The sequence below is a fragment of the Ambystoma mexicanum genome, chromosome 1p, assembly GCF_040938575.1.
Source record: "Ambystoma mexicanum isolate Mex_15411 chromosome 1p, UKY_AmexF1_1, whole genome shotgun sequence".
Taxonomy (NCBI): Eukaryota; Metazoa; Chordata; class Amphibia; order Caudata; family Ambystomatidae; genus Ambystoma; species Ambystoma mexicanum.
In genome coordinates, this window is record NC_090921.1 from 372067882 (window position 1) to 372078186 (window position 10305).

A 10305-nucleotide genomic window follows, 5' to 3' on the forward strand; every position below is an offset into this window, starting at 1 on the left:
AAAGGTCTCCTAGACAATGTGACCGCCACCACGTTGTCTCTGCCATTCTCACCTGTTCCACTTCAAACTCCAAACCATGAAGCCTTGTTATCCACTTTTATATACGCCAGGACACCATACAATCCTTTATTTAAAAATCAAAACAAGTGGGTTGTGATCTGTGCAAATTGTAAATTTCCTGCCATATAAATACACCTAGAATTTCAATATTTCCCACAAAATAGCTAACTCCTCCTGTTCAATAACTGAATAGTGACTTCCAACCTCTTTAAATGACCTTGAAGAGGCTGCTATGGTATGCTGCACCGACCCTACCTCCTACATCAACAATCCTCCCATACCATATTCAGAGGCATCCGTATGCACCACGGTTTGTTTGTTCATTTCAGCAATAGGGAGATACACAGCTTACAAATAGGTCATAGTATTACAGTCAAGACAGAATACACAATATAATTACAAGTATGAATACAGAACGATGTATAGACAGGTGTACATATTATAACAAGTTGAGTTCAAGAAAGCAGTATATTTACAAGGTAGGCTGATGCAGTAGAGTACAAACTAATGATCAGTAGAGTTGAGCAGATTGATATAGTTTTTTCTAAAGTGTAGATATGGTTGGTTTGATCTGAGCTCGTGTGGCAAGGAATTCCAAAGTTTAGCTGCCTTCACAGGGAAGCTATTACCGCCAATCTTGGTAAGTCTAAATCTCGGAACCACAAGACAATTGGTATTGCCAACTCTAGTTGGTCTGAAGGTCATTCTTCTATTTAATCTGTCTGAAAGGTAGCTAGGGGCAGCATTATTTAATGCTTTGTGAGTCAAGGAGACAGTTTTTAGCTGGATTATATTGTGGGTGGAGAGCAATTTATATTGCCTTCTAGTAGCAGAGCCATGTTCTCTTTTATTGATGCCTAGTGCAGATGTTAGGGCATTATTTTGAAGAGTTTGTAACCTCTGTATAATAGCTTTATTGGCGCCACTGTATAGAGCATTGCAATAATCTAAGCTCGATAATACTAGTGCTCTAGCCAGGATCATACAGCTGTCGTTTGAGAGGAATGGTTTACCTGCCCTAATAAGCTTACAAGTGTAAGCAGTAGTGGAAGCCAGTGATTTCACTTGTTTGTCAAAGGACATTGTCGAATCGAGATAGAAGCCAAGGGTTTTTACCTCCTTGGTTACTTTGATGATATTTCCATCTATGGTAAATGAGGAGTATTCATGGTCTAATTTGTTAAGGGTAGAGTGGGTACCCAGGATTATCAACTCTGTCTTCTCATCATTCAGGCATAGTCCGTGTGTGGCCATCCATGCCTGGATAACGAGATATACCCTGTTCACCAGTGCCATATCCTTGTCACAATCCCCAGAAAGAGGGAGTAGAATCTGTGCATCATCTGCATAGTTAGTGTAGGTGATACCCAGAAGGTCCGGATCAACGAATAAAGGTTTGGTGAATATGTTATACAGGGTGGGGGAGACACAAGAGCCCTGGGGTATGCCACACGTGATAGGAACAGGGTCCGCTGCTGCTGAGAAGACCCTCATGGTTCTGCCACTCAGGAACAATTCGATCCATTTGATAGCTTCTGTGGAAAAGTGAGCTGCTGAGTCCAAATGATTGTACAGGACCTTATGATCCACAAGATCAAATGCAGCAGAGAGATCTAAAAGTAGGAGGAGAGCTGTCTTTCCTTTATCTCTCAACTCATCAATCTGTGTTTTTAAAATCGATAAGAGCAGTTTCCGTCCCATGAAGTGGGCGAAAGCCAGATTGTCTTACTCCCAGGACTTGTGTAGTTCAAGATATTTTTGTATCTGTGTATATGCGACTTTATCCAGTTTTATTAGAAGGAATGGTACCGTTGTGATAGGTCGGTAATTGGTAGGTATGAGTTGATCTAGGGTTTGTTTCTTTAGTAGAGGGAGTACCCATGATTGTTTTAAGTTGGAGGGGATGGTGCCAGAAGTGAAGGAGGCATTGATCAATTTGGATATAAATGGGGACAAGTCTCTGGCGGCATCTTTTATAATTTGAGCTGGGCAGTGGTCGTCTTTGCAGTTGGAAGGTTTAAGAGATAAGATAACTTTCCCCACCTCTTAGACGGAGGTTTTAGTAAAGCAGAATTTAGTGACCTGGGCAGTGGGTGTGTTGTTGGGGCAAGGAGTGTTAGGGGGGTGCTGTAAGTTCAGAGAGTCTTTTTTTGTTTATTTTGTTTTGAAGTGTCTTTACTTTATTAGCTTGAGCATTTTGAATATCTTAACACCAAGTTTTATTTTTGATGCAGATGTCAGGTATGGGAATCGGAGACTCTAGTTCTTTTAGTATGGTGAAAAGTTCCCTCATACTTGAGTTGGAGTTGGTGATATGTTCGTTAAAGGAGTTTTGTTTAGCCAGATAAATTTCATTTTTATATTGAATGGAGATTTTAGCTAATCTGCCTTTGTTTTCATTGGACGGGCATGGTCTCCAGCTAGTTTCAGATTTTCTTTTTAGGAGGCGTAGGTCTAAAGCCCACCTAAACAAGTGGAGTGAACCACTTGTTTAGGTGGGCTTTAGGTTTGCTTGGTCTAAGAGTTTGAGTGGTGCAATCTTATCCAATGTGGTGAGCATGATTTTTTTATATTCATGGACCAATGAATCGGGGTCTAGATTGTCAGGCAATGAGTTTACTGTAGGGAGAATGGCAGGGATCACTTTGTCCACTGTGATATTCTTTCTATTTCCAGTTGGGCAAGGTGGGGCAGTTTGAGGTGCCATAGGGGGTGATCTAATAGTAGATAGAGTGAAGGACACAAGAGAGTGATCTGTCCACGCTAGCGGCAAGATGGAGGTGATGGTAGCTGTACAGTTATAGTCAGCTACCCAGTCTAAGGTTCGCCCCTTAATATGGGTGGGTTTGTTGGTTTTTGTGAGTTGGTTTTTTGCGACAGTCCTAATGCAGTAATAATGCTGGCTATTTCATGGGCATGCTTGTCTGCAGGGTCATTGTAGCCTAAGTTGAAGTCACCTAGTAGTACTAATTGGGTAGTTGTTTTAAGGTTGTTGGCCAGTATGCTGTACATATCCTCCTTGAATGTCCCAAGAGGTCTATAGATTAAGTGGATAGTGAGTGACAGAGTTGGATAGGAGGAGTTAAGCCCTGAGCATTTCACAAGATTGCAGGGTTTGTGGGGGAGGGCTAGTCTCAGTGAGAGACTTACTTTAGATATGATGGCAATGCCTCCGCCTCGGGTTCCATCTCTTATCTTGTCTAGATATCGTAAGCCATCAGGGATGTCCAACATAAGCAAAGGTCCTGCAGCGTTATGTAGCCAGGACTCAGTTATGGCGAGGAAGTCCAAATTGCTTTCCACTATTAGGTCGGAAATGTCCGTGGCATGGGCAATGAGCGATCTCACATTTAGTTGTGCTCCTTTGAGGGAGTGTGCCTCTGTTTTGGCTGTAACCTGGATAAGAATGGGTGTGTGCTGGTCAATTGGCTTGGGTTTTGGTGACTTGTGATGGAGGGCATTGGTGCGAGAAGCAAGCCCCAAGGTGGGTTGGTTAGAATTAAATGGCTTCACACTAACAGGACAATTTGTCCTCTTGTTGATTGGGGGTAAGGATCTCGTAAGAGGTTCATGCAATTTAGATAGTCAGGCATTATCCCTAAACCCTTGCAACACTGAAGCTTTCGTGATATCTTCCTTTATTGCCTCAAATTCTCTTTCACAACTCTCACGCCACTCAAATTTGACCCCTTTTCTCATTAATCTCATGTTCACTTTTCTTTGCTAACCCTTTCACAAACTTAGCATAGTACTCAATCATACCTACGAACACAGACATTCTTATTTGTAGGTGATGGCAATTCTGTGATAGCTTGAATCATGCTCCATATCTAGATAGGATAATGAAGATTAGCAAGTGCCACACTCAGAATAGTAAATGATAGCAAACATCACACCTAGACATAATTGCAAGGACAGCAATGCCAATTAAGCAATCCACTAACAATTTCACCTCTCAAACTCTAACCAAACAACCACAAACCTACAACAATCCACACAAACTTCACTACACTGCAACAACAAAACAAACCACACAGACTTGCACAACAGCACACGACGACTACCGACCGTAAAACACCCCAAGCCCAGCCAACTGAGCCACCGGGCAGAGGTTGCCAACAGCACATCACTGCTCTCTTGCACTTTTCCAGCTTACTCCCACTAACTGGCCCCCCCTCCTTCCCTTTTTCAGAGCCACCAGGGGACCACTCTGGTGGTGACAGTGCGTGGTACAAATATCCTTTAACATTCAATCCCTCTCCCAATATGCTATATCCTTTAACATTCACTCCCTCTCCCAATAGTCTACTTGTTTCTTCCTGAACTTGCATTTTTCTCATGTCAATCCTGCAATTTCTAGTTTCTTCAACACTTATATGAGTCTAACGTAATATTGTTCGAGATCTTTTTCCCCACACCAAAATGTAATCTTGATAGAACTTCACACCTCCAATATGTTGTGCATGGCACGCTGAAAGATACTGTCAGCCGAAATAAGACCAAAAGGCATCCGAACACATTTAAACATATCTATGTGAGGGACTGTCATGCTGAGAACCTGGTGTCTGCAGAAGCTGCTGAACCCCCGACAATCCACCCAAAATGTGGCACTCTGAGCTGACATATATATAACTGCTCAGTTTACCTCACTTTCAGGGGAAAGGGGGAAGGGACAAAGAAACAAACACCAGGCTGGAAGCTATCAACTCGCTGTTCCTTCACCTGTAGTTAAAACATAAACATGCAATACACCTCATTACTCATGGGTTACTATACTAACCTTAAACTCTAAATCCTTTACCAAAATAGTTTAAAAACCATACCTGGTACTTCTCTTCAGAATGCCCAGAGAAGTGATAAGCAGACAAGACTTCCTTACTTGTGGACCAGAATCTTATAGATCATTCAGCCTTCTCAGTAGGTCCATGAATGTAATTTAACTTTGTCGTTAGTCTGCTCAACCCTAAGATTCTTGAACAAGGTCTTCAAATAAGTTTAAGGAAGTTCTTTTAAGTTCTTGTATTTGTTTTTAATATTTTCTTTGTAGAGTGTCTTTTTCTCAGGAACGAACTTAACTTGCGATGGAATCTTCACGTGGAAAGCCAGCACCCGCGCTAAAATCCAAAACCGCAGGAAAAAAAAATCACACGCGCTATTCTCCAAGTTGCAGGAAATTCGCACACGCGCTGACAATCCAAATCGCGGGAAAAACGCACTTGCGCTAAAGTCCAAGACGCGATAAAAAATTACACGCGCTTTTCTCCAAGTCGCGGCAAATACGCACACGCGCTGACAATCCAATTTGCGGGTAAAACGCACTCGCGCTAAAGTCCAAGACGCGATAAAAATTACACGCGCTGAAGTCCAACTCACGAATAAATACGCACACGCGCAAAAAACCAAATCGCGAGAAAAAACACGCGCTTATTTTATCACGCAGATAAAAACCCTCGCGTAAACGAACAGTAATCGCGAGTCCAAAGTTCACGCTCGCGCTTCACTCTCACGCGCAAAGACACGCGCGGGCTCAAAGTAACGGGAAAAAAAACTCACGCGCTTGTTTGAATTGACACGTAGCGATAAAAACAAACGTACGCGCTTCAATCTTTTTAGATACAGATTAGCGATTTCAATCTCTTAAAATAAATATAACCTTTTTACAAAGTTCAATAAAACTGGAAAGTCACTTATCTTGTGATTGAGACTTGAAAACTTCTTTTCTCGGAAAATTGGAAGTTTCTGACTCCTGTCCTGTGTCTCCACCAAACTCCAAGCACGACTCCTGTTATACTTTCAGATTTTTCGCTCAACTGCTAGAAACTTGTCACCCTTGACAAAGTTAAGCAGGAGCTACAAGGCACACAACCTCTCAGCTGGGCAAGGACGATGAAAGGCAGTTTAGAATGTTCATTGTCCTCCCTATAAACAATCTCCAGCCAATCAGAATTTAGACTGAGAACCTCCATCTTGGCTTGGGGCAATTTCCATAGACTGCAATGAAGGTTAAGGGCAAAATTGGCTGTTTAAAAATATAACCCATAATAACTTCCTAAAGCCTTTCTATACTAAATATGTGTCTCCCCTGACCCAATGTAAATGAGTATATGATACTGTATGTAAAGAATATGTCACTCCAACCTGACAGTACCTGACAGGGATGAAGGCGAGTAGGTCATACGACTCAGGATGCATTTTCACTTGATATGCTGAGCGGAGATCCAATAAGGAATATATTTTGCATCCATTAAGATCACTGATCATTTCATCTATTTTAGGGAAAGGAAACCCCTCAGTGATGTTCTTATTAAGCTCTCCGAAATCTATGCACAACCTAATTGTGCCATTGGCCTTTTTGACAATAACAATCGGGCTAAACCATTCCGAAGCCTCAGTCTTCTCAATTATACCATCTTTCAACATTCTCTAAATTTCAGCCTCAACTTTTTTGCATGCCAATGGAACTGTTCTGACTTTTGCGGTAACTGGTATTGCCCCCTTTTTTAGTCTTATTTTATGAATTGACACTTTGCAGCTAAGCCTCTCAATACTGTTAGAAAGTCTCCGATGGTTTCTCCTTTGTTCTCTTGTGGCGAATTTGTATCTAGCCAAGAACTGGTTCTGTATGCCAAGTTTCAATATCCTAACATCAAATGCGCTCAGGTTTCTTCCTTCTTCTGTTGGATTCAGGGAGTCTCTAACACCTCCTGCCCACCATTTCCTAAACAGTGAAATAGTAGAGTGTCTTTCCACTCAATTATATGGTTTGGACAATATACTGCTAATACAATTTTTTTTAAATCCTTTCACTCCTTCCATCTTATCCTGGGCCCACAACATCCTTGAGGTAGGAATATTGCAGGACCTGGTATATTTGCCATATTTGTAATAATGGTTTGTGCTTGGGATGTCCTTCCATTGATACACTTAAATATTGTGTGTCTCGTTATCAAACAGTTTAGTGCTTTAACGCCATCTCGCACTATGATTTGATGAATTGTTCATGTCCTTTCACCTGCTACGCTCCTTTATTTTTGCAACCCAACTGACTTTAAAGTAGTGGCCGGTATCCTTTCACACAGTGCGTCACGTTGCTGTCGGACTTCAATATGGCGCCGCAACCAACAGAGGCTTGCATGCTGTGGTTGTCATGGGAACCACAACGCACCCTCTCTGCTTGCACGCATATGTTCCCAATTTCCGAGGGGGCTTTGTGCTCTCTGGGCAATACTACTCTAGTGGTAATAGGATGGATTGTCCTTTCTACCAGGATCCGAACACGGCCTTGCCGATGCAACCTTTGCTCGCTCTGCGCTGAGAGACTGCTTCGCTCTCCAGGCCTGTGCCTTCGCAGTTCGCAGCTGGTGATTGTTTCCACCTGTTATCGCGTGTCGCACAAGTTCTCAAATCCAGTCTTGAATGATTTCTTCCCTGCCTCCCACTTGCGATGGCTCTCTCTGTTGTGTACTGCACCACCTCTGCAGGATTCAATCTTCAAACACAGAAGGCCTCAGATTTCCTCTCTGTGGATTCGTTCTTCACCTTGCTTGTTCCAGCTGTAGCCTTGGCAATGACCTCATCGCCAGTATAATATGTTGATGACAGACACTTCTGTAGTTAAGGGAGTCTTTATTAAGAACTCACGTAAAAGGCTGCCGCTTTCTTTCCTTGGTGAGCCACACAACTAACTTCTAATTCGAACAAACATTTTTAAACCTCTACATTCTGGTGCACCTTTGGTGTTCTAATGGAATGGTGTGACATAATTGACAGATAATCTATGTACAGTGAGAACAAAATACAATATAACAAGGGTCATCAATCTTATGGTACACATCTCAACCTTCATTGATTTGAGGCCTTGTTCTGTCATTCACTAGCTGTATGACCACCCACCACACAATTTGGAGCCACTTGGCATTCAAGGCTGTCTGAACCCGTCAGTAGTAGAGATGCGAAAAAGGTATTTTCTTTGCCGAACTGTCTATATTCATTGGGCATTTATTTGAGCAGCTCAGAGGAGTTGAGACAGGTAATTCGATCTTTTCCTGCGCAGCTTTTGGTCCTTTTATTTTCCAGGTAAGACACAGAAGATGAGGGGCTGCACCAGGCTTCTGGTAGACCCCCGTTTTGTTGGACTTGGGACAAGCAAGTTCTTCCATCCCACTGCATGGTGGTCTTCAGGGATCACAAGAAGCACTGAGTGTAACATGGTCACTGAGCAGTAGCCCCTTGATGATGGCGGGAGGCGCAAGAATACCTGCTGTCCACTCACCCAGTAGTAGGCCATTACTGCAGCAGTGCCTTTGAGCTCTGGGATGAGCAAAGTCTTTTTGCATCATTGGTTGGCCCCTACAAAAAGAGTTCCATCATAAAAACAGCTCATAAGCCTCCTGCATTTGCACTTTCACTGGCTTTTTAACTTATATTTTTTATTAGTAATGCGGGGGGAGTGGGTATTAAGGTCTGTGTTCATGGTTACATTTACATAGTGCATAGAACCATTAATTAGCATTCTTTTTCATACCCACCCCATATAACAGTATATCCCAAACCTTGACAATACCATACAAATTATTTTCTATTGTAAATGGAATTGTTAGACCCAGTATGGGTATGACAGAAATTACCTGAAAAGTAATATGTTAAAAGAAAGAGGGATCGAGCGATGGAGAGAAAGCGAGGGGGGGAGAAAGAGGGAGGACGAGGGCGAGAGGGAGGGAGAGAAAGGAGAGGCAGAGAGGGCAAGAGTGCACTCCCTGTGCAAATGTAATGTGTAGCCGCTTTGTTTAGGGATTGTCTGGGGATAGGATGGGGGGGTGTACTTTCTTACTTTGTTAAAGGTTACACACAGGCTGTGCTGGAGTGTGTACTTTGGGTTTTCTGGGCGTGGGGCATTTTATTGTTTTGGTGTGGGCTCGGGCTGGGGTGCTTTACGAACATCAGACAGGTGTACCCAGTAACAGAGTTACTTTACTTTAACAGCAATGTGGGGAGTGACATTTATAATCTGGTAAGGATCGTTATATCTCGGCGCACACCATTTTTTATATATATATCCAATCACCGGGGAACAACTGCAGAGGGGTGATGTTGCTGGCATGTCCGTTGCAGCGCTGGCTGCTTTCTCAGTCCAGGGGAGGTGCGCTTTGTTAGGACACATTGTATGGCCTTCGTTAGGGACGACAAATGTTTGGTAAATTCCTGCCCCAAGGTCGATGCTTCCCTGTGAGCATCTGACGCTTACCTAACAGGCGAGAGCAGTGTTTGCATGAAACGTCTAATTACCACCTTGTGGGGCGATAGTGGTCGTCTTTGCAGGGCTGTGTGCACAAACTGAGTAACGCAAGTGGTAAATAGGGTACCCAATTTTCCTTTTAAGTGGTGCACCGTTTCAATAGCTTGCTCGTTAATAGGCTGTTGATCCGTTCCACAATCCCATTGGCCTAGGGTGGTAAATGGTGCACAACCGATACCCAGTAATGCCGAAACCTCTTAAAAATGCATGCCGTTATCTAATCTTACTACATCGCACATGCCCCCATTGAGGGGAAAACCTCCCGCACTCGAAATTTCGAGGCACATTTAGCATCTGGATGTGCACAAGGTCCCACTACCACCCAACGTGAAAAGGGACAGATGACCACAATAAGGTAACTAGATTCATTGCACCTTTCACCCATGACCGCATAATCAATGTGTAGTTCGTGGAACGGCCCAGTAGGGCAGGACAGGGTGCCTCTGATAGTTCTCAATGTGAGCCCAGTATTGTAACTGACGCAGCGCAACACACATCCATTTTGGTTAAGGTTTCCTGCAAGTTGGGGGACAAACCAGTCCTCCTGTATGTCTGCTGCAATGTGCCATTTGGAAACATATGATGGATGGTGTAACTGGTCGAATGTGACCAGTAATAACTCATGGCATAAATGCTTTCCCAGATATATCTTGCCTCCACAACAGATCGGTCAGGGATTGCTTACACCCCCTTTTCACCCAAAGCTCTTTCTCTTCTTGTGGTGCTTGTCCCTGTAACTCAATCAGCTGTGCAATTGGTAAGGCATTTTATGGTGCTGGTAACTGTTCAGTGCTGCGTGTTAACACAGGATACTCTGATATTTGGGGCACTGGAAGATGTGCTGCCATTTTCGCCGCTGCATCCGCAGAAGCGTTACCGAGACCTTGTCTGTATTATTTGTGTGGGTGGTGCATTTTATGACTGCCACTATAGATGATTGGGACAGTGCG